We start from the raw sequence: 713 nt of genomic DNA on the forward strand, positions 1-713 counted from the left end.
TTATTTTTATGTGGTGCTGAGGATCAAACCCAGGGCCTTGCACATGTAAGGTGAGCGTTCTACCGCTCAGCCCCAGCCCCAGCCCACATGCTGATAACTCTGTATTTACATAGAGGCTGAGGCAGGAGGATCCCAAGTTTTAGGTCAGCCTCAGCAACTTCCCAAAACCCTGTTTGTTTCAAAATGAAAAGTACTGGGCTTGTAGTCCAGTAGTACAGCACTTCGGGTACAATCCCTACTATTACAAAAATAAGTCTTTCTAAGGCACAGTGGCATATGCCTGTGGTCCAAAGCACTTGTGAGGCTGAGGCAGGAGGATTGCTTAAGTTCAGGAGTTGAAGGCCAGCCTGGACAACACAATGAGACATCATGCCCCACCCTTAAAAGTCTTTCTACAATGAATATAGGTATTAAATCTATCTAGTAAGGAAAAAAAAGAAAATCGCTGTTAAAAAAAAAAAATCAGGTTTTATAGCCTATATTTAGGACCAGAACTACCACTGCTCCCTCCTCTAGGAAGTGTAATATAGCCTGTTACACCTTAAAAGGAAAGGCCTGTGTTTCAGCTTCTTTGGAAGGAACAGAAATCTGGCTTGAAATACCCATCTTTAGGCATCATTCAGGATCAGCACCCCTGAAGTTCAGAAGTAAACATTGCTAATGGAATCTTACCCAAAATACAGAGTGATGGCATAGCAGTGGTCTGTTACTGA

This window comes from Urocitellus parryii, chromosome 6 (genome assembly GCF_045843805.1).
Source record: "Urocitellus parryii isolate mUroPar1 chromosome 6, mUroPar1.hap1, whole genome shotgun sequence".
Taxonomy (NCBI): Eukaryota; Metazoa; Chordata; class Mammalia; order Rodentia; family Sciuridae; genus Urocitellus; species Urocitellus parryii.